This window comes from Narcine bancroftii, chromosome 2, assembly GCF_036971445.1.
Source record: "Narcine bancroftii isolate sNarBan1 chromosome 2, sNarBan1.hap1, whole genome shotgun sequence".
In the NCBI taxonomy this organism is placed as follows: Eukaryota; Metazoa; Chordata; class Chondrichthyes; order Torpediniformes; family Narcinidae; genus Narcine; species Narcine bancroftii.
This window is the reverse complement of record NC_091470.1, coordinates 177,028,623-177,053,514: the sequence shown is the minus strand read 5'-3', so window position 1 is coordinate 177,053,514 and position 24,892 is coordinate 177,028,623.

Here is a 24,892-nt window from a genome sequence, read left to right as displayed (position 1 = left end):
GATCGCTATTACTATGTGTACTGGGCTTCGTTATTACTGTGTGTTCTGTGTATCGGTATTAATTGGTGTACTGTGTAACCTTATTGCTGGATGTACTGGGTATCGGTATTACTGGGTGTATAGTGTACTGGTTGTTCTGGGAATTGGTAATATTGGGTGTACGGGGTATTGGTATTACTGGGTGTACTGGATATTGATATTGCTGGGTGCTCTGTGTATCGTATTACTGAGTGGACTGTTAACCGCATTACTGGATAGACTGGGTATCTGAATGACTGGGTGTTCTGGGTATCTATATTACTGGATGTACTGTGTATCAGTATTACTGGGTGTACTGGGTATCTGTATTACTGGGTGTTCTGGGTATCTATATTATTGGGTGTACTGAGTATCTGTATTACTGGGTGTACTGGGTATTGGTATTTCTAGTTGTTCTGCGTATCTGTATTACTGGGTGCTTTTGGTATCTGTATTACTGGTTGTCCTGTGTATCGGTGTTACTGGGTGTATTGCGAATCCGTATTACTGGGTGTACTGTGTATCGGTATTGCTGGGTGTTCGGTGTATCGGCATTACTGGGTTTACTGGGTATCTGTATCACTGGTTGTTCTGGGTATTTGTATTACTGGGTGTACTGTTTATCGGTATTACTGGGTGTACTGGGTATCGATATTACTGGGTGTTCTGGTTATCTGTATTACTGGGTGTACTGCGGATCGCTATTACTATGTGTACTGGGCATCGGTATTACTGTGTGTTCTGTGTTTCTGTATTACTGGGTGCACTCGGTATTGATATTACGGGGTGTGCTGGTTATCGGTATTACTGGATGTACTGGGTATCGATATTACTGGGTGTTCTGGTTATTTCTATTACTGGGTGTACTGAGTATCGCTATTACTATGTGTACTGGGCATCGGTATTACTGTGTGTTCTGTGTTTCGGTATTACTGGGTGCACTCGGTATCGATATTACTTGGTGAACTGGGTATCTGTATTTCTGGGTGTTCTGGGTATCTGCGCTTTCGCGCAAACAGAGGAACCACTGACATGGTCTTTGCCCTCAGACAGCTCCAAGAAAAGTGCAGAGAACAAAACAAAGGACTCTACATCACCTTTGTTGACCTCACCAAAGCCTTCGACACCGTGAGCAGGAAAGGGCTTTGGCAAATACTAGAGCGCATCGGATGTCCCCCAAAGTTCCTCAACATGATTATCCAACTGCACGAAAACCAACAAGGTCGGGTCAGATACAGCAATGAGCTCTCTGAACCCTTCTCCATTAACAATGGCGTGAAGCAAGGCTGTGTTCTCGCACCAACCCTCTTTTCAATCTTCTTCAGCATGATGCTGAACCAAGCCATGAAAGACCCCAACAATGAAGACGCTGTTTACATCCGGTACCGCACGGATGGCAGTCTCTTCAATCTGAGGCGCCTGCAAGCTCACACCAAGACACAAGAGAAACTTGTCCGTGAACTACTCTTTGCAGATGATGCCGCTTTAGTTGCCCATTCAGAGCCAGCTCTTCAGCGCTTGACGTCCTGCTTTGCGGAAACTGCCAAAATGTTTGGCCTGGAAGTCAGCCTGAAGAAAACTGAGGTCCTCCATCAGCCAGCTCCCCACCATGACTACCAGCCCCCCCACATCTCCATCGGGCACACAAAACTCAAAACGGTCAACCAGTTTACCTATCTCGGCTGCACCATTTCATCAGATGCAAGGATCGACAATGAGATAGACAACAGACTCGCCAAGGCAAATAGCGCCTTTGGAAGACTACACAAAAGAGTCTGGAAAAACAACCAACTGAAAAACCTCACAAAGATAAGCGTATACAGAGCCGTTGTCATACCCACACTCCTGTTCGGCTCCGAATCATGGGTCCTCTACCGGCACCACCTACGGCTCCTAGAACGCTTCCACCAGCGTTGTCTCCGCTCCATCCTCAACATCCATTGGAGCGCTCACACCCCTAACGTCGAGGTACTCGAGATGGCAGAGGTCGACAGCATCGAGTCCACGCTGCTGAAGACCCAGCTGCGCTGGATGGGTCACGTCTCCAGAATGGAGGACCATCGCCTTCCCAAGATCGTATTATATGGCGAGCTCTCCACTGGCCACCGTGACAGAGGTGCACCAAAGAAAAGGTACAAGGACTGCCTAAAGAAATCTCTTGGTGCCTGCCACATTGACCACCGCCAGTGGGCTGATAACGCCTCAAACCGTGCATCTTGGCGCCTCACAGTTTGGCGGGCAGCAGCCTCCTTTGAAGAAGACCGCAGAGCCCACCTCACTGACAAAAGGCAAAGGAGGAAAAACCCAACACCCAACCCCAACCAACCAATTTTCCCTTGCAACCGCTGCAATCGTGTCTGCCTGTCCCGCATCGGACTGGTCAGCCACAAACGAGCCTGCAGCTGACGTGGACTTTTTACCCCCTCCATAAATCTTCGTCCGCGAAGCCAAGCCAAAGAAGAAGATTAATGGTGTACTGTGTATCGGTATTACTGGGTGTACTTGGTATTCGTATTACTGGGTGTTCTGGGTATCTGTATTTCTTGGTGTCCAGTGTATCGGTATTACTGAGTGTACTGTGTAAAATTATTACTGGGTGTACTGGGAATCAGCATTACTCTGTGTATGGGTATTGTTTTACTGGCTGTAATGGGTATCGGTATTACTAAGTGTACTGGATATCGATATTGCTGGATGCTCTTTGTATCGTATTACTGGGTGTACTGTTTATCCATATTACTGGGTGCACTGGATATCCATATTACTTGGTGTCCTGGGTATCTGTATTACTGGGTGTACTGGGTATCGGTATTACTGGGTCTTCTAGGTATAAGTATTTCTGGGTGTTCTGGGCATTGGTATTACAGGTGTACTGTGTATTGGTATTACTGGTGCATTGGGGATCAGTATTACTGGGTGTTCAGAGTAGCTGTATTACTAGGTTTATGGTGTAACTTATTACTGGGTGTTCTGCTTAACGTTATTACTGAGTGTTCTGTGTATCGGTATTACTTGGTGTACTGTGTAACCTTATTGCTGGATGTACTGGGTATCGGTATTACTGTGTAACATTATTACTGGTTGTTCTGGGAATTGATAATACTGGATGTACTGGGTATTGTTATTACTGGGTGTACTGGATATCGATATTGCTGGGTGCTCTGTGTATCGTATTACTGAGTGGGCTGTTAACCGCATTACTGGATAGACTGGGTATCTGTATGACTGGGTGTTCTGGGTATCTATATTACTGGATGTACTGTGTATCGGTATTACTGGGTGTACTGGGTATCTGTATTACTGGGTGTTCTGGGTATCTATATTATTGGGTGTACTGAGTATCTGTATTACTGGGTGCTTTTGGTATCTGTATTACTGGTTGTCCTGTGTATCGGTATTACTGGGTGTATTGCGTATCCGTATTACTGGGTGTACTGTGTATCGGTATTGCTGGGTGTTCGGTGTATCGGTATTACTGGGTGTACTGGGTATCTGCATCACTGGATGTTCTGGGTATTTGTATTACTGGGTGTACTGTTTATTGGTATTACTGGGTGTACTGGGTATTGGTATTTCTAGTTGTTCTGCGTATCTGTATTACTGGGTGCTTTTGGTATCTGTATTACTGGTTGTCCTGTGTATCGGTATTACTGGGAGTATTGCGTATCCGTATTACTGGGTGTACTGTGTATCGGTATTGCTGGGTGTTCGGTGTATCAGTATTACTGCGTGTACTGGGTATCTGCATCACTGGATGTTCTGGGTATTTGTATTACTGGGTGTACTGTTTATCGGTATTACTGGGTGTACTGGGTATCGATATTACTGGGTGTTCTGGTTATCTGAATTACTGGGTATACTGCGTATCGATATTACTATGTGTACTGGGCATCGGTATTACTGTGTATTCTGTGTTTCGGTATTACTGGGTGCACTCGGTATTGATATTACGGGGTGTTCTGGGTATCGATATTACTGGATGTACTGGGTGTCGATATTATTGGGTGTATTGTGTATCTGTATTACTGGGTGTAGTGGGTATTGGTATTACTAGTTTTTCTGCGTATCTGTATTACTGGGTGCTTTTGGCATCTGTATTACTGGTTGTCCTGTGTATCGGTATAACTGGGTGTACTGGGTATCCGTATTACTGGGTGTACTGTGTATCGGTATTGCTGGGTGTTTGGTGTATCGGTGTTACTGGGTGTACTGGGTATCTGTATTACTGGGTGTTCTGGGTATCTATATTACTGGGTGTAGTGTGTATCGGTATTAATGGGTGTACTGGGTATCGATATTACTATGTGTACTGGGCATCGGTATTACTGTGTGTTCTGTGTTTCGGTATTACTAGGTGCACTCGGTATCAATATTACTGGGTGTTCTGGCTATCTGTATTACTGGGTCTAGTGTGTACCGGTATTACTTGGTGAACTGGGTATCTGTATTACTGGGTGTTCTGGGTATCTGTATTATTGGTGTACTGTGTATCGGTATTACTGGGTGTACTGGGAATTGTTATTACTGGGTATTCTGGGTATCTGTATTTCTGGGTGTCCTGTGTATCGGTATTACTGGGTGTTCGGGAGATCAATATTACTGCGTGTAATGTGTATCGGTAGTACTGGGTCTTCTCGGTATCGGTATTACTGGATATTTTGTGTATCTGCATTACTTCGTGTATGGTGTAACTTTATTACTGGGTGTTCTGTGTAATGTTATTACTGATTTTTCTGTGCATCGATATTACTGCGTGTACTGTGTAACCTTATTACTGGGTGTACTGAGTATTGGTATTACTTTGTGTACTGTTCAACATTATTACTGCGTGTACTGTGAATCAGTATTACAGGGTGTACTGTGTATCGGTATTACTGGGTGTACTGTGTAACATTATTACTGGGTGTACTGGGAATCAGCATTACTCGGTGTATGGGTATTGGTTTTACTGGCTGTACTGGGTATCGGTATTACTAAGTGTACTGGATATCGATATTGCTGGATGCTCTGTGTATCGTATTACTGGGTGTACTGTTTATCCATATTAGTGGGTGCACTGGATATCGATATTACTTGGTGTCCTGGGTATTTGTATTACTGGGTGTACTGGGTATCGGTATTACTGGGTCTTCTAAGTATCGGTATTTCTGGGTGTTCTGGGCATTGGTATTAGAGGTGTACTGTGTATCAGTATTACTGGTGCATTGGGGATCAGTATTACTGGGTGTTCTGAGTAGCTGTATTACTAGGTTTACGGTGTAACTTATTACTGGGTGTTCTGTTTAATGTTATTACTGAGTGTTCTGTGTATCGGTATTACTTGGTGTACTGTATAACCTTATTGCTGGATTTACTGGGTATCGGTATTACTGGGTGTATAGTGTAACATTATTACTGGTTGTTCTGGGAATTGGTAATACTGGGTGTACTGGGTATTGGTATTACTGGGTGCACTGGATATCGATATTGCTGGGTGCTCTGTGTATCGTATTACTGAGTGGACTGTTAACCGCATTACTGGATAGACTGGGTATCTGTATTACTGGGTGTTCTGGGTATGTATATTATAGGGTGTACTGAGTATCTGTATTACTGGGTGTACTGGGTATTGGTATTTCTAGTTGTTCTGCGTATCTGTATTACTGGGTGCTTTTGGTATCTGCATTACTGGTTGTGCTGTGTATCGGTATTACTGGGTGTATTGCGTATCCGTAGTACTGGGTGTACTGTGTATCGGTATTGCTGGGTGTTCGGTGTATCGGTATTACTGGGTGTACTGGGTATCTGTATTACTGGATGTTCTGGGTATTTGTATTACTGGGTGTACTGTTTATCGGTATTACTGGGTGTACTGGGTATCGATATTACTGGGTGTTCTGGTTATCTGTATTACTGGGTGTACTGCGTATCGCCATTACTATGTGTACTGGGCATCGGTATTACTGTGTATTCTGTGTTTCGGTATTACTGGGTGCACTCGGTATTGATATTACGGGGTGTTCTGGGTATCGGTATTACTGGATGTACTGGGTATCCATATTATTGGGTGTACTGTGTATCAGTATTACTGGGTGTAGTGGGTATTGGTATTACTAGTTTTTCTGCGTATCTGTATTACTGGGTGCTTTTGGTATCTGTATTACTGGTTGTCCTGTGTATCGGTATAACTGGGTGTACTGGGTATCCGTATTACTGGGTGTACTGTGTATCGGTATTGCTGGGTGTTTGGTGTATCGGTGTTACTGGGTGTACTGGGTATCTGTATTACTGGGTGTTCTGGGTATCTATATTACTGGGTGTAGTGTGTATCGGTATTACTGGGTGTACTGGGTATCGATATTACTATGTATACTGGGCATCGGTATTACTGTGTGTTCTGTGTTTCGGTATTACTAGGTGCACTCGGTATCAATATTACTGGGTGTTCTGGCTATCTGTATTACTGGGTGTAGTGTGTACCGGTATTACTTGGTGAACTGGGTATCTGTATTACTGGGTGTTCTGGGTATCTGTATTATTGGTGTACTGTGTATCGGTATTACTGGGTGTACTGGGAATTGTTATTACTCGGTATTCTGGGTATCTGTATTTCTGGGTGTCCTGTGTATCGGTATTACTGGGTGTTCGGGAGATCGATATTACTGCGTGTACTGTGTATCGGTAGTACTGGGTCTACTCGGTATCGGTATTACTGGATATTTTGGGTATCTGCATTACTTCGTGTATGGTGTAACTTTATTACTGGGTGTTCTGTGTAATGTTATTACTGATTTTTCTGTGCATCGATATTACTGCGTGTATTGTGTAACCTTATTACTGGGTGTACTGTGTATTGGTATTACTGTGTGTACTGTTCAACATTATTACTGCGTGTACTGTGAATCAGTATTAAAGGGTGTACTGTGTATCGGTATTACTGGGTGTACTGTGTAACATTATTACTGCGTGTACTGGGAATCAGCATTACTCGGTGTATGGGTATTGGTTTTACTGGCTGTACTGGGTATCGGTATTACTAAGTGTACTGGATATCGATATTGCTGGATGCTCTGTGTATCGTATTACTGGGTGTACTATTTATCCATATTACTGGGTCCACTGGATATCGATATTACTTGGTGTCCTGGGTATCTGTATTACTGGGTGTACTGGGTATCGGTATTACTGGGTCTTCTAAGTATTGTTATTTCTGGTTGTTCTGGGCATTGGTATTACAGGTGTACTGTGTATCGGTATTACTGGTGCATTGGGGATCAGTATTACTGGGTGTTCTGAGTAGCTGTATTACTAGGTTTACGGTGTAACTTATTACTGGGTGTTCTGTTTAACGTTATTACTGAGTGTTCTGTGTATCGGTATTAATTGGTGTACTGTGTAACCTTATTGCTGGATGTACTGGGTATCGGTATTACTGGGTGTATAGTGTACTGGTTGTTCTGGGAATTGGTAATATTGGGTGTACGGGGTATTGGTATTACTGGGTGTACTGGATATTGATATTGCTGGGTGCTCTGTGTATCGTATTACTGAGTGGACTGTTAACCGCATTACTGGATAGACTGGGTATCTGAATGACTGGGTGTTCTGGGTATCTATATTACTGGATGTACTGTGTATCAGTATTACTGGGTGTACTGGGTATCTGTATTACTGGGTGTTCTGGGTATCTATATTATTGGGTGTACTGAGTATCTGTATTACTGGGTGTACTGGGTATTGGTATTTCTAGTTGTTCTGCGTATCTGTATTACTGGGTGCTTTTGGTATCTGTATTACTGGTTGTCCTGTGTATCGGTGTTACTGGGTGTATTGCGAATCCGTATTACTGGGTGTACTGTGTATCGGTATTGCTGGGTGTTCGGTGTATCGGCATTACTGGGTTTACTGGGTATCTGTATCACTGGTTGTTCCGGGTATTTGTATTACTGGGTGTACTGTTTATCGGTATTACTGGGTGTACTGGGTATCGATATTACTGGGTGTTCTGGTTATCTGTATTACTGGGTGTACTGCGGATCGCTATTACTATGTGTACTGGGCATCGGTATTACTGTGTGTTCTGTGTTTCTGTATTACTGGGTGCACTCGGTATCGATATTACGGGGTGTGCTGGTTATCGGTATTACTGGATGTACTGGGTATCGATATTACTGGGTGTTCTGGTTATTTCTATTACTGGGTGTACTGAGTATCGCTATTACTATGTGTACTGGGCATCGGTATTACTGTGTGTTCTGTGTTTCGGTATTACTGGGTGCACTCGGTATCGATATTACTTGGTGAACTGGGTATCTGTATTTCTGGGTGTTCTGGGTATCTGCGCTTTCGCGCAAACAGAGGAACCACTGACATGGTCTTTGCCCTCAGACAGCTCCAAGAAAAGTGCAGAGAACAAAACAAAGGACTCTACATCACCTTTGTTGACCTCACCAAAGCCTTCGACACCGTGAGCAGGAAAGGGCTTTGGCAAATACTAGAGCGCATCGGATGTCCCCCAAAGTTCCTCAACATGATTATCCAACTGCACGAAAACCAACAAGGTCGGGTCAGATACAGCAATGAGCTCTCTGAACCCTTCTCCATTAACAATGGCGTGAAGCAAGGCTGTGTTCTCGCACCAACCCTCTTTTCAATCTTCTTCAGCATGATGCTGAACCAAGCCATGAAAGACCCCAACAATGAAGACGCTGTTTACATCCGGTACCGCACGGATGGCAGTCTCTTCAATCTGAGGCGCCTGCAAGCTCACACCAAGACACAAGAGAAACTTGTCCGTGAACTACTCTTTGCAGATGATGCCGCTTTAGTTCCCCATTCAGAGCCAGCTCTTCAGCGCTTGACGTCCTGCTTTGCGGAAACTGCCAAAATGTTTGGCCTGGAAGTCAGCCTGAAGAAAACTGAGGTCCTCCATCAGCCAGCTCCCCACCATGACTACCAGCCCCCCCACATCTCCATCGGGCACACAAAACTCAAAACGGTCAACCAGTTTACCTATCTCGGCTGCACCATTTCATCAGATGCAAGGATCGACAATGAGATAGACAACAGACTCGCCAAGGCAAATAGCGCCTTTGGAAGACTACACAAAAGAGTCTGGAAAAACAACCAACTGAAAAACCTCACAAAGATAAGCGTATACAGAGCCGTTGTCATACCCACACTCCTGTTCGGCTCCGAATCATGGGTCCTCTACCGGCACCACCTACGGCTCCTAGAACGCTTCCACCAGCGTTGTCTCCGCTCCATCCTCAACATCCATTGGAGCGCTCACACCCCTAACGTCGAGGTACTCGAGATGGCAGAGGTCGACAGCATCGAGTCCACGCTGCTGAAGATCCAGCTGCGCTGGATGGGTCACGTCTCCAGAATGGAGGACCATCGCCTTCCCAAGATCGTATTATATGGCGAGCTCTCCACTGGCCACCGTGACAGAGGTGCACCAAAGAAAAGGTACAAGGACTGCCTAAAGAAATCTCTTGGTGCCTGCCACATTGACCACTGCCAGTGGGCTGATAACGCCTCAAACCGTGCATCTTGGCGCCTCACAGTTTGGCGGGCAGCAGCCTCCTTTGAAGAAGACCGCAGAGCCCACCTCACTGACAAAAGGCAAAGGAGGAAAAACCCAACACCCAACCCCAACCAACCAATTTTCCCTTGCAACCGCTGCAATCGTGTCTGCCTGTCCCGCATCGGACTGGTCAGCCACAAACGAGCCTGCAGCTGACGTGGACTTTTTACCCCCTCCATAAATCTTCGTCCGCGAAGCCAAGCCAAAGAAGAAGATTAATGGTGTACTGTGTATCGGTATTACTGGGTGTACTTGGTATTCGTATTACTGGGTGTTCTGGGTATCTGTATTTCTTGGTGTCCAGTGTATCGGTATTACTGAGTGTACTGTGTAAAATTATTACTGGGTGTACTGGGAATCAGCATTACTCTGTGTATGGGTATTGTTTTACTGGCTGTAATGGGTATCGGTATTACTAAGTGTACTGGATATCGATATTGCTGGATGCTCTTTGTATCGTATTACTGGGTGTACTGTTTATCCATATTACTGGGTGCACTGGATATCCATATTACTTGGTGTCCTGGGTATCTGTATTACTGGGTGTACTGGGTATCGGTATTACTGGGTCTTCTAGGTATCAGTATTTCTGGGTGTTCTGGGCATTGGTATTACAGGTGTACTGTGTATTGGTATTACTGGTGCATTGGGGATCAGTATTACTGGGTGTTCAGAGTAGCTGTATTACTAGGTTTATGGTGTAACTTATTACTGGGTGTTCTGCTTAACGTTATTACTGAGTGTTCTGTGTATCGGTATTACTTGGTGTACTGTGTAACCTTATTGCTGGATGTACTGGGTATCAGTATTACTGTGTAACATTATTACTGGTTGTTCTGGGAATTGATAATACTGGATGTACTGGGTATTGTTATTACTGGGTGTACTGGATATCGATATTGCTGGGTGCTCTGTGTATCGTATTACTGAGTGGACTGTTAACCGCATTACTGGATAGACTGGGTATCTGTATGACTGGGTGTTCTGGGTATCTATATTACTGGATGTACTGTGTATCGGTATTACTGGGTGTACTGGGTATCTGTATTACTGGGTGTTCTGGGTATCTATATTATTGGGTGTACTGAGTATCTGTATTACTGGGTGCTTTTGGTATCTGTATTACTGGTTGTCCTGTGTATCGGTATTACTGGGTGTATTGCGTATCCATATTACTGGGTGTACTGTGTATCGGTATTGCTGGGTGTTCGGTGTATCGGTATTACTGGGTGTACTGGGTATCTGCATCACTGGATGTTCTGGGTATTTGTATTACTGGGTGTACTGTTTATTGGTATTACTGGGTGTACTGGGTATTGGTATTTCTAGTTGTTCTGCGTATCTGTATTACTGGGTGCTTTTGGTATCTGTATTACTGGTTGTCCTGTGTATCGGTATTACTGGGAGTATTGCGTATCCGTATTACTGGGTGTACTGTGTATCGGTATTGCTGGGTGTTCGGTGTATCAGTATTACTGCGTGTACTGGGTATCTGCATCACTGGATGTTCTGGGTATTTGTATTACTGGGTGTACTGTTTATCGGTATTACTGGGTGTACTGGGTATCGATATTACTGGGTGTTCTGGTTATCTGAATTACTGGGTATACTGCGTATCGATATTACTATGTGTACTGGGCATCGGTATTACTGTGTATTCTGTGTTTCGGTATTACTGGGTGCACTCGGTATTGATATTACGGGGTGTTCTGGGTATCGATATTACTGGATGTACTGGGTGTCGATATTATTGGGTGTATTGTGTATCTGTATTACTGGGTGTAGTGGGTATTGGTATTACTAGTTTTTCTGCGTATCTGTATTACTGGGTGCTTTTGGCATCTGTATTACTGGTTGTCCTGTGTATCGGTATAACTGGGTGTACTGGGTATCCGTATTACTGGGTGTACTGTGTATCGGTATTGCTGGGTGTTTGGTGTATCGGTGTTACTGGGTGTACTGGGTATCTGTATTACTGGGTGTTCTGGATATCTATATTACTGGGTGTAGTGTGTATCGGTATTAATGGGTGTACTGGGTATCGATATTACTATGTGTACTGGGCATCGGTATTACTGTGTGTTCTGTGTTTCGGTATTACTAGGTGCACTCGGTATCAATATTACTGGGTGTTCTGGCTATCTGTATTACTGGGTCTAGTGTGTACCGGTATTACTTGGTGAACTGGGTATCTGTATTACTGGGTGTTCTGGGTATCTGTATTATTGGTGTACTGTGTATCGGTATTACTGGGTGTACTGGGAATTGTTATTACTGGGTATTCTGGGTATCTGTATTTCTGGGTGTCCTGTGTATCGGTATTACTGGGTGTTCGGGAGATCAATATTACTGCGTGTAATGTGTATCGGTAGTACTGGGTCTTCTCGGTATCGGTATTACTGGATATTTTGTGTATCTGCATTACTTCGTGTATGGTGTAACTTTATTACTGGGTGTTCTGTGTAATGTTATTACTGATTTTTCTGTGCATCGATATTACTGCGTGTACTGTGTAACCTTATTACTGGGTGTACTGAGTATTGGTATTACTTTGTGTACTGTTCAACATTATTACTGCGTGTACTGTGAATCAGTATTACAGGGTGTACTGTGTATCGGTATTACTGGGTGTACTGTGTAACATTATTACTGGGTGTACTGGGAATCAGCATTACTCGGTGTATGGGTATTGGTTTTACTGGCTGTACTGGGTATCGGTATTACTAAGTGTACTGGATATCGATATTGCTGGATGCTCTGTGTATCGTATTACTGGGTGTACTGTTTATCCATATTAGTGGGTGCACTGGATATCGATATTACTTGGTGTCCTGGGTATTTGTATTACTGGGTGTACTGGGTATCGGTATTACTGGGTCTTCTAAGTATCGGTATTTCTGGGTGTTCTGGGCATTGGTATTAGAGGTGTACTGTGTATCAGTATTACTGGTGCATTGGGGATCAGTATTACTGGGTGTTCTGAGTAGCTGTATTACTAGGTTTACGGTGTAACTTATTACTGGGTGTTCTGTTTAATGTTATTACTGAGTGTTCTGTGTATCGGTATTACTTGGTGTACTGTATAACCTTATTGCTGGATTTACTGGGTATCGGTATTACTGGGTGTATAGTGTAACATTATTACTGGTATTACTGGGTGCACTGGATATCGATATTGCTGGGTGCTCTGTGTATCGTATTACTGAGTGGACTGTTAACCGCATTACTGGATAGACTGGGTATCTGTATTACTGGGTGTTCTGGGTATGTATATTATAGGGTGTACTGAGTATCTGTATTACTGGGTGTACTGGGTATTGGTATTTCTAGTTGTTCTGCGTATCTGTATTACTGGGTGCTTTTGGTATCTGCATTACTGGTTGTGCTGTGTATCGGTATTACTGGGTGTATTGCGTATCCGTAGTACTGGGTGTACTGTGTATCGGTATTGCTGGGTGTTCGGTGTATCGGTATTACTGGGTGTACTGGGTATCTGTATTACTGGATGTTCTGGGTATTTGTATTACTGGGTGTACTGTTTATCGGTATTACTGGGTGTACTGGGTATCGATATTACTGGGTGTTCTGGTTATCTGTATTACTGGGTGTACTGCGTATCGCCATTACTATGTGTACTGGGCATCGGTATTACTGTGTATTCTGTGTTTCGGTATTACTGGGTGCACTCGGTATTGATATTACGGGGTGTTCTGGGTATCGGTATTACTGGATGTACTGGGTATCCATATTATTGGGTGTACTGTGTATCAGTATTACTGGGTGTAGTGGGTATTGGTATTACTAGTTTTTCTGCGTATCTGTATTACTGGGTGCTTTTGGTATCTGTATTACTGGTTGTCCTGTGTATCGGTATAACTGGGTGTACTGGGTATCCGTATTACTGGGTGTACTGTGTATCGGTATTGCTGGGTGTTTGGTGTATCGGTGTTACTGGGTGTACTGGGTATCTGTATTACTGGGTGTTCTGGGTATCTATATTACTGGGTGTAGTGTGTATCGGTATTACTGGGTGTACTGGGTATCGATATTACTATGTATACTGGGCATCGGTATTACTGTGTGTTCTGTGTTTCGGTATTACTAGGTGCACTCGGTATCAATATTACTGGGTGTTCTGGCTATCTGTATTACTGGGTGTAGTGTGTACCGGTATTACTTGGTGAACTGGGTATCTGTATTACGGGGTGTTCTGGGTATCTGTATTATTGGTGTACTGTGTATCGGTATTACTGGGTGTACTGGGAATTGTTATTACTCGGTATTCTGGGTATCTGTATTTCTGGGTGTCCTGTGTATCGGTATTACTGGGTGTTCGGGAGATCGATATTACTGCGTGTACTGTGTATCGGTAGTACTGGGTCTACTCGGTATCGGTATTACTGGATATTTTGGGTATCTGCATTACTTCGTGTATGGTGTAACTTTATTACTGGGTGTTCTGTGTAATGTTATTACTGATTTTTCTGTGCATCGATATTACTGCGTGTATTGTGTAACCTTATTACTGGGTGTACTGTGTATTGGTATTACTGTGTGTACTGTTCAACATTATTACTGCGTGTACTGTGAATCAGTATTAAAGGGTGTACTGTGTATCGGTATTACTGAGTGTACTGTGTAACATTATTACTGGGTGTACTGGGAATCAGCATTACTCGGTGTATGGGTATTGGTTTTACTGGCTGTACTGGGTATCGGTATTACTAAGTGTACTGGATATCGATATTGCTGGATGCTCTGTGTATCGTATTACTGGGTGTACTATTTATCCATATTACTGGGTCCACTGGATATCGATATTACTTGGTGTCCTGGGTATCTGTATTACTGGGTGTACTGGGTATCGGTATTACTGGGTCTTCTAAGTATTGTTATTTCTGGGTGTTCTGGGCATTGGTATTACAGGTGTACTGTGTATCGGTATTACTGGTGCATTGGGGATCAGTATTACTGGGTGTTCTGAGTAGCTGTATTACTAGGTTTACGGTGTAACTTATTACTGGGTGTTCTGTTTAACGTTATTACTGAGTGTTCTGTGTATCGGTATTAATTGGTGTACTGTGTAACCTTATTGCTGGATGTACTGGGTATCGGTATTACTGGGTGTATAGTGTACTGGTTGTTCTGGGAATTGGTAATATTGGGTGTACGGGGTATTGGTATTACTGGGTGTACTGGATATTGATATTGCTGGGTGCTCTGTGTATCGTATTACTGAGTGGACTGTTAACCGCATTACTGGATAGACTGGGTATCTGAATGACTGGGTGTTCTGGGTATCTATATTACTGGATGTACTGTGTATCAGTATTACTGGGTGTACTGGGTATCTGTATTACTGGGTGTTCTGGGTATCTATATTATTGGGTGTACTGAGTATCTGTATTACTGGGTGTACTGGGTATTGGTATTTCTAGTTGTTCTGCGTATCTGTATTACTGGGTGCTTTTGGTATCTGTATTACTGGTTGTCCTGTGTATCGGTGTTACTGGGTGTATTGCGAATCCGTATTACTGGGTGTACTGTGTATCGGTATTGCTGGGTGTTCGGTGTATCGGCATTACTGGGTTTACTGGGTATCTGTATCACTGGTTGTTCTGGGTATTTGTATTACTGGGTGTACTGTTTATCGGTATTACTGGGTGTACTGGGTATCGATATTACTGGGTGTTCTGGTTATCTGTATTACTGGGTGTACTGCGGATCGCTATTACTATGTGTACTGGGCATCGGTATTACTGTGTGTTCTATGTTTCTATATTACTGGGTGCACTCGGTATTGATATTACGGGGTGTGCTGGTTATCGGTATTACTGGATGTACTGGGTATCGATATTACTGGGTGTTCTGGTTATTTCTATTACTGGGTGTACTGAGTATCGCTATTACTATGTGTACTGGGCATCGGTATTACTGTGTGTTCTGTGTTTCGGTATTACTGGGTGCACTCGGTATCGATATTACTTGGTGAACTGGGTATCTGTATTTCTGGGTGTTCTGGGTATCTGCGCTTTCGCGCAAACAGAGGAACCACTGACATGGTCTTTGCCCTCAGACAGCTCCAAGAAAAGTGCAGAGAACAAAACAAAGGACTCTACATCACCTTTGTTGACCTCACCAAAGCCTTCGACACCGTGAGCAGGAAAGGGCTTTGGCAAATACTAGAGCGCATCGGATGTCCCCCAAAGTTCCTCAACATGATTATCCAACTGCACGAAAACCAACAAGGTCGGGTCAGATACAGCAATGAGCTCTCTGAACCCTTCTCCATTAACAATGGCGTGAAGCAAGGCTGTGTTCTCGCACCAACCCTCTTTTCAATCTTCTTCAGCATGATGCTGAACCAAGCCATGAAAGACCCCAACAATGAAGACGCTGTTTACATCCGGTACCGCACGGATGGCAGTCTCTTCAATCTGAGGCGCCTGCAAGCTCACACCAAGACACAAGAGAAACTTGTCCGTGAACTACTCTTTGCAGATGATGCCGCTTTAGTTGCCCATTCAGAGCCAGCTCTTCAGCGCTTGACGTCCTGCTTTGCGGAAACTGCCAAAATGTTTGGCCTGGAAGTCAGCCTGAAGAAAACTGAGGTCCTCCATCAGCCAGCTCCCCACCATGACTACCAGCCCCCCCACATCTCCATCGGGCACACAAAACTCAAAACGGTCAACCAGTTTACCTATCTCGGCTGCACCATTTCATCAGATGCAAGGATCGACAATGAGATAGACAACAGACTCGCCAAGGCAAATAGCGCCTTTGGAAGACTACACAAAAGAGTCTGGAAAAACAACCAACTGAAAAACCTCACAAAGATAAGCGTATACAGAGCCGTTGTCATACCCACACTCCTGTTCGGCTCCGAATCATGGGTCCTCTACCGGCACCACCTACGGCTCCTAGAACGCTTCCACCAGCGTTGTCTCCGCTCCATCCTCAACATCCATTGGAGCGCTCACACCCCTAACGTCGAGGTACTCGAGATGGCAGAGGTCGACAGCATCGAGTCCACGCTGCTGAAGACCCAGCTGCGCTGGATGGGTCACGTCTCCAGAATGGAGGACCATCGCCTTCCCAAGATCGTATTATATGGCGAGCTCTCCACTGGCCACCGTGACAGAGGTGCACCAAAGAAAAGGTACAAGGACTGCCTAAAGAAATCTCTTGGTGCCTGCCACATTGACCACCGCCAGTGGGCTGATAACGCCTCAAACCGTGCATCTTGGCGCCTCACAGTTTGGCGGGCAGCAGCCTACTTTGAAGAAGACCGCAGAGCCCACCTCACTGACAAAAGGCAAAGGAGGAAAAACCCAACACCCAACCCCAACCAACCAATTTTCCCTTGCAACCGCTGCAATCGTGTCTGCCTGTCCCGCATCAGACTGGTCAGCCACAAACGAGCCTGCAGCTGACGTGGACTTTTTACCCCCTCCATAAATCTTCGTCCGCGAAGCCAAGCCAAAGAAGAAGATTAATGGTGTACTGTGTATCGGTATTACTGGGTGTACTTGGTATTCGTATTACTGGGTGTTCTGGGTATCTGTATTTCTTGGTGTCCAGTGTATCGGTATTACTGAGTGTACTGTGTAAAATTATTACTGGGTGTACTGGGAATCAGCATTACTCTGTGTATGGGTATTGTTTTACTGGCTGTAATGGGTATCGGTATTACTAAGTGTACTGGATATCGATATTGCTGGATGCTCTTTGTATCGTATTACTGGGTGTACTGTTTATCCATATTACTGGGTGCACTGGATATCCATATTACTTGGTGTCCTGGGTATCTGTATTACTGGGTGTACTGGGTATCGGTATTACTGGGTCTTCTAGGTATCAGTATTTCTGGGTGTTCTGGGCATTGGTATTACAGGTGTACTGTGTATTGGTATTACTGGTGCATTGGGGATCAGTATTACTGGGTGTTCAGAGTAGCTGTATTACTAGGTTTACGGTGTAACTTATTACTGGGTGTTCTGCTTAACGTTATTACTGAGTGTTCTGTGTATCGGTATTACTTGGTGTACTGTGTAACCTTATTGCTGGATGTACTGGGTATCGGTATTGCTGTGTAACATTATAACTGGTTGTTCTGGGAATTGATAATACTGGATGTACTGGGTATTGTTATTACTGGGTGTACTGGATATCGATATTGCTGGGTGCTCTGTGTATCGTATTACTGAGTGGACTGTTAACCGCATTACTGGATAGACTGGGTATCAGTATGACTGGGTGTTCTGGGTATCTATATTACTGGATGTACTGTGTATCGGTATTACTGGGTGTACTGGGTATCTGTATTACTGGGTGTTCTGGGTATCTATATTATTGGGTGTACTGAGTATCTGTATTACTGGGTGCTTTTGGTATCTGTATTACTGGTTGTCCTGTGTATCGGTATTACTGGGTGTATTGCGTATCCATATTACTGGGTGTACTGTGTATCGGTATTGCTGGGTGTTCGGTGTATCGGTATTACTGGGTGTACTGGGTATCTGCATCACTGGATGTTCTGGGTATTTGTATTACTGGGTGTACTGTTTATTGGTATTACTGGGTGTACTGGGTATTGGTATTTCTAGTTGTTCTGCGTATCTGTATTACTGGGTGCTTTTGGTATCTGTATTACTGGTTGTCCTGTGTATCGGTATTACTGGGAGTATTGCGTATCCGTATTACTGGGTGTACTGTGTATCGGTATTGCTGGGTGTTCGGTGTATCAGTATTACTGCGTGTACTGGGTATCTGCATCACTGGATGTTCTGGGTATTTGTATTACTGGGTGTACTGTTTATCGGTATTACTGGGTGTACTGGGTATCGATATTACTGGGTGTTCTGGTTATCTGAATTACTGGGTATACTGCGTATCGATATTACTATGTGTACTGGGCATCGGTATTACTGTGTATTCTGTGTTTCGGTATTACTGGGTGCACTCGGTATTGATATTACGGGGTGTTCTGGGTATCGATATTACTGGATGTACTGGGTGTCGATATTATTGGGTGTATTGTGTATCTGTATTACTGGGTGTAGTGGGTATTGGTATTACTAGTTTTTCTGCGTATCTGTATTACTGGGTGCTTTTGGCATCTGTATTACTGGTTGTCCTGTGTATCGGTATAACTGGGTGTACTGGGTATCCGTATTACTGGGTGTACTGTGTATCGGTATTGCTGGGTGTTTGGTGTATCGGTGTTACTGGGTGTACTGGGTATCTGTATTACTGGGTGTTCTGGATATCTATATTACTGGGTGTAGTGTGTATCGGTATTAATGGGTGTACTGGGTATCGATATTACTATGTGTACTGGGCATCGGTATTACTGTGTGTTCTGTGTTTCGGTATTACTAGGTGCACTCGGTATCAATATTACTGGGTGTTCTGGCTATCTGTATTACTGGGTCTAGTGTGTACCGGTATTACTTGGTGAACTGGGTATCTGTATTACTGGGTGTTCTGGGTATCTGTATTATTGGTGTACTGTGTATCGGTATTACTGGGTGTACTGGGAATTGTTATTACTGGGTATTCTGGGTATCTGTATTTCTGGGTGTCCTGTGTATCGGTATTACTGGGTGTTCGGGAGATCAATATTACTGCGTGTAATGTGTATCGGTAGTACTGGGTCTTCTCGGTATCGGTATTACTGGATATTTTGTGTATCTGCATTACTTCGTGTATGGTGTAACTTTATTACTGGGTGTTCTGTGTAATGTTATTACTGATTTTTCTGTGCATCGATATTACTGCGTGTACTGTGTAACCTTATTACGGGGTGTACTGAGTATTGGTATTACTTTGTGTACTGTTCAACATTATTACTGCGTGTACTGTGAATCAGTATTACAGGGTGTACTGTGTATCGGTATTACTGGGTGTACTGTTTATCGTTATTACTGGGTGTACTGGGTATCGATATTACTGGGTGTTCTGGTTATCTGTATTACTGGGTGTACTGCGGATCGCTATTACTATGTGTACTGGGCTTCGTTATTACTGTGTGTTCTGTGTATCGGTATTAATTGGTGTACTGTGTAACCTTATTGCTGGATGTACTGGGTATCGGTATTACTGGGTGTATAATGTAACATTATTACTGGTTGTTCTGGGAATTGGTAATATTGGGTGTACGGGGTATTGGTATTACTGGGTGTACTGGATATTGATATTGCTGGGTGCTCTGTGTATCGTATTACTGAGTGGACTGTTAACCGCATTACTGGATAGACTGGGTATCTGAATGACTGGGTGTTCTGGGTATCTATATTACTGGATGTACTGTGTATCAGTATTACTGGGTGTACTGGGTATCTGTATTACTGGGTGTTCTGGGTATCTATATTATTGGGTGTACTGAGTATCTGTATTACTGGGTGTACTGGGTATTGGTATTTCTAGTTGTTCTGCGTATCTGTATTACTGGGTGCTTTTGGTATCTGTATTACTGGTTGTCCTGTGTATCGGTGTTACTGGGTGTATTGCGAATCCGTATTACTGGGTGTACTGTGTATCGGTATTGCTGGGTGTTCGGTGTATCGGCATTACTGGGTTTACTGGGTATCTGTATCACTGGTTGTTCCGGGTATTTGTATTACTGGGTGTACTGTTTATCGGTATTACTGGGTGTACTGGGTATCGATATTACTGGGTGTTCTGGTTATCTGTATTACTGGGTGTACTGCGGATCGCTATTACTATGTGTACTGGGCATCGGTATTACTGTGTGTTCTGTGTTTCTGTATTACTGGGTGCACTCGGTATCGATATTACGGGGTGTGCTGGTTATCGGTATTACTGGATGTACTGGGTATCGATATTACTGGGTGTTCTGGTTATTTCTATTACTGGGTGTACTGAGTATCGCTATTACTATGTGTACTGGGCATCGGTATTACTGTGTGTTCTGTGTTTCGGTATTACTGGGTGCACTCGGTATCGATATTACTTGGTGAACTGGGTATCTGTATTTCTGGGTGTTCTGGGTATCTGCGCTTTCGCGCAAACAGAGGAACCACTGACATGGTCTTTGCCCTCAGACAGCTCCAAGAAAAGTGCAGAGAACAAAACAAAGGACTCTACATCACCTTTGTTGACCTCACCAAAGCCTTCGACACCGTGAGCAGGAAAGGGCTTTGGCAAATACTAGAGCGCATCGGATGTCCCCCAAAGTTCCTCAACATGATTATCCAACTGCACGAAAACCAACAAGGTCGGGTCAGATACAGCAATGAGCTCTCTGAACCCTTCTCCATTAACAATGGCGTGAAGCAAGGCTGTGTTCTCGCACCAACCCTCTTTTCAATCTTCTTCAGCATGATGCTGAACCAAGCCATGAAAGACCCCAACAATGAAGACGCTGTTTACATCCGGTACCGCACGGATGGCAGTCTCTTCAATCTGAGGCGCCTGCAAGCTCACACCAAGACACAAGAGAAACTTGTCCGTGAACTACTCTTTGCAGATGAGGCCGCTTTAGTTGCCCATTCAGAGCCAGCTCTTCAGCGCTTGACGTCCTGCTTTGCGGAAACTGCCAAAATGTTTGGCCTGGAAGTCAGCCTGAAGAAAACTGAGGTCCTCCATCAGCCAGCTCCCCACCATGACTACCAGCCCCCCCACATCTCCATCGGGCACACAAAACTCAAAACGGTCAACCAGTTTACCTATCTCGGCTGCACCATTTCATCAGATGCAAGGATCGACAATGAGATAGACAACAGACTCGCCAAGGCAAATAGCGCCTTTGGAAGACTACACAAAAGAGTCTGGAAAAACAACCAACTGAAAAACCTCACAAAGATAAGCGTATACAGAGCCGTTGTCATACCCACACTCCTGTTCGGCTCCGAATCATGGGTCCTCTACCGGCACCACCTACGGCTCCTAGAACGCTTCCACCAGCGTTGTCTCCGCTCCATCCTCAACATCCATTGGAGCGCTCACACCCCTAACGTCGAGGTACTCGAGATGGCAGAGGTCGACAGCATCGAGTCCACGCTGCTGAAGATCCAGCTGCGCTGGATGGGTCACGTCTCCAGAATGGAGGACCTTCGCCTTCCCAAGATCGTATTATATGGCGAGCTCTCCACTGGCCACCGTGACAGAGGTGCACCAAAGAAAAGGTACAAGGACTGCCTAAAGAAATCTCTTGGTGCCTGCCACATTGACCACCGCCAGTGGGCTGATAACGCCTCAAACCGTGCATCTTGGCGCCTCACAGTTTGGCGGGCAGCAGCCTCCTTTGAAGAAGACCGCAGAGCCCACCTCACTGACAAAAGGCAAAGGAGGAAAAACCCAACACCCAAACCCCAACCAACCAATTTTCCCTTGCAACCGCTGCAATCGTGTCTGCCTGTCCCGCATCGGACTGGTCAGCCACAAACGAGCCTGCAGCTGACGTGGACTTTTTACCCCCTCCATAAATCTTCGTCCGCGAAGCCAAGCCAAAGAAGAAGATTAATGGTGTACTGTGTATCGGTATTACTGGGTGTACTTGGTATTCGTATTACTGGGTGTTCTGGGTATCTGTATTTCTTGGTGTCCAGTGTATCGGTATTACTGAGTGTACTGTGTAAAATTATTACTGGGTGTACTGGGAATCAGCATTACTCTGTGTATGGGTATTGTTTTACTGGCTGTAATGGGTATCGGTATTACTAAGTGTACTGGATATCGATATTGCTGGATGCTCTTTGTATCGTATTACTGGGTGTACTGTTTATCCATATTACTGGGTGCACTGGATATCCATATTACTTGGTGTCCTGGGTATCTGTATTACTGGGTGTACTGGGTATCGGTATTACTGGGTCTTCTAGGTATCAGTATTTCTGGGTGTTCTGGGCATTGGTATTACAGGTGTACTGTGTATTGGTATTACTGGTGCATTGGGGATCAGTATTACTGGGTGTTCAGAGTAGCTGTATTACTAGGTTTATGGTGTAACTTATTACTGGGTGTTCTGCTTAACGTTATTACTGAGTGTTCTGTGTATCGGTATTACTTGGTGTACTGTGTAACCTTATTGCTGGATGTACTGGGTATCGGTATTACTGTGTAACATTATTACTGGTTGTTCTGGGAATTGATAATACTGGATGTACTGGGTATTGTTATTACTGGGTGTACTGGATATCGATATTGCTGGGTGCTCTGTGTATCGTATTACTGAGTGGACTGTTAACCGCATTACTGGATAGACTGGGTATCTGTATGACTGGGTGTTCTGGGTATCTATATTACTGGATGTACTGTGTATCGGTATTACTGGGTGTACTGGGTATCTGTATTACTGGGTGTTCTGGGTATCTATATTATTGGGTGTACTGAGTATCTGTATTACTGGGTGCTTTTGGTATCTGTATTACTGGTTGTCCTGTGTATCGGTATTACTGGGTGTATTGCGTATCCGTATTACTGGGTGTACTGTGTATCGGTATTGCTGGGTGTTCGGTGTATCGGTATTACTGGGTGTACTGGGTATCTGCATCACTGGATGTTCTGGGTATTTGTATTACTGGGTGTACTGTTTATTGGTATTACTGGGTGTACTGGGTATTGGTATTTCTAGTTGTTCTGCGTATCTGTATTACTGGGTGCTTTTGGTATCTGTATTACTGGTTGTCCTGTGTATCGGTATTACTGGGAGTATTGCGTATCCGTATTACTGGGTGTACTGTGTATCGGTATTGCTGGGTGTTCGGTGTATCAGTATTACTGCGTGTACTGGGTATCTGCATCACTGGATGTTCTGGGTATTTGTATTACTGGGTGTACTGTTTATCGGTATTACTGGGTGTACTGGGTATCGATATTACTGGGTGTTCTGGTTATCTGAATTACTGGGTATACTGCGTATCGATATTACTATGTGTACTGGGCATCGGTATTACTGTGTATTCTGTGTTTCGGTATTACTGGGTGCACTCGGTATTGATATTACGGGGTGTTCTGGGTATCGATATTACTGGATGTACTGGGTGTCGATATTATTGGGTGTATTGTGTATCTGTATTACTGGGTGTAGTGGGTATTGGTATTACTAGTTTTTCTGCGTATCTGTATTACTGGGTGCTTTTGGCATCTGTATTACTGGTTGTCCTGTGTATCGGTATAACTGGGTGTACTGGGTATCCGTATTACTGGGTGTACTGTGTATCGGTATTGCTGGGTGTTTGGTGTATCGGTGTTACTGGGTGTACTGGGTATCTGTATTACTGGGTGTTCTGGGTATCTATATTACTGGGTGTAGTGTGTATCGGTATTAATGGGTGTACTGGGTATCGATATTACTATGTGTACTGGGCATCGGTATTACTGTGTGTTCTGTGTTTCGGTATTACTAGGTGCACTCGGTATCAATATTACTGGGTGTTCTGGCTATCTGTATTACTGGGTCTAGTGTGTACCGGTATTACTTGGTGAACTGGGTATCTGTATTACTGGGTGTTCTGGGTATCTGTATTATTGGTGTACTGTGTATCGGTATTACTGGGTGTACTGGGAATTGTTATTACTGGGTATTCTGGGTATCTGTATTTCTGGGTGTCCTGTGTATCGGTATTACTGGGTGTTCGGGAGATCAATATTACTGCGTGTAATGTGTATCGGTAGTACTGGGTCTTCTCGGTATCGGTATTACTGGATATTTTGTGTATCTGCATTACTTCGTGTATGGTGTAACTTTATTACTGGGTGTTCTGTGTAATGTTATTACTGATTTTTCTGTGCATCGATATTACTGCGTGTACTGTGTAACCTTATTACTGGGTGTACTGAGTATTGGTATTACTTTGTGTACTGTTCAACATTATTACTTCGTGTACTGTGAATCAGTATTACAGGGTGTACTGTGTATCGGTATTACTGGGTGTACTGTGTAACATTATTACTGGGTGTACTGGGAATCAGCATTACTCGGTGTATGGGTATTGGTTTTACTGGCTGTACTGGGTATCGGTATTACTAAGTGTACTGGATATCGATATTGCTGGATGCTCTGTGTATCGTATTACTGGGTGTACTGTTTATCCATATTAGTGGGTGCACTGGATATCGATATTACTTGGTGTCCTGGGTATTTGTATTACTGGGTGTACTGGGTATCGGTATTACTGGGTCTTCTAAGTATCGGTATTTCTGGGTGTTCTGGGCATTGGTATTAGAGGTGTACTGTGTATCAGTATTACTGGTGCATTGGGGATCAGTATTACTGGGTGTTCTGAGTAGCTGTATTACTAGGTTTACGGTGTAACTTATTACTGGGTGTTCTGTTTAATG